This window comes from Octopus bimaculoides, chromosome 26 (assembly GCF_001194135.2).
Source record: "Octopus bimaculoides isolate UCB-OBI-ISO-001 chromosome 26, ASM119413v2, whole genome shotgun sequence".
NCBI lineage: Eukaryota > Metazoa > Mollusca > Cephalopoda > Octopoda > Octopodidae > Octopus > Octopus bimaculoides.
The window spans coordinates 13,511,565-13,512,353 of NC_069006.1; positions in this window are offsets into that span (position 1 = coordinate 13,511,565).

The window sequence follows — 789 nt, forward strand, 5'->3', positions numbered from 1 at the left end:
TGGCACTGGTCATTTCTATGATAGGTACAGGGTCATTCAGGATAACAAAACAAGATTTATGAAAACCTGATAGCTATTTGTTTCTTATTTCTTTACTGCCCACAAGGGGCTACACGCAGAGGAGACAAACAAGGACAGACAAACGGATTAAGTCGATTATATCGACCCCAGTGCATAACTGGTACTTATTTAATCGACCCTGAAAGGATGAAAAGCAAAGTCGACCGACCTCAGCAGAATTTGAACTCAGAACGTAACGGCAGACGAAATACCACTAAGCATTTCCCCCGGTGTGTTAATGTTTCTGCCAGCTCTCCGCCTTGTTTCTATTAGGCTTCAAATAGCTAAAGGGTTGTAGGCATAACTGACAGGTTACTAAGTTCACCTTGTGCCCATGTTGTCTTGGGTTCCACCCTACTATCTGATACCTTAAGTATCTTCTGCTCTAGGCTGACCAAAGCCTTGTGAGATGAAAAATGCACAGGAATTCATCCTGTATGTGTGTGCACAAGGTTACTCTTTTACTTGTTTCAGTCATTTGACTGCGGTCATGCTGGAGCACCACCTTTAGTCAAGCAAATCGACCCCCATGACTTATTCTTTGTAAGCCTGGAGCTTATTCTATCGGTCTCTTTTTGCCGAACCGCTAAGTGACGGGGACGTAAACACAAGCATCAGTTGTCAAGCAATGCTAGGGGGGACAAACACAGACACACACACACACATATATGCCCTAACTCTTCGAAACGCCAGTGTTTTAATGGTGGCAGCTGATGAAGGATATGTTCT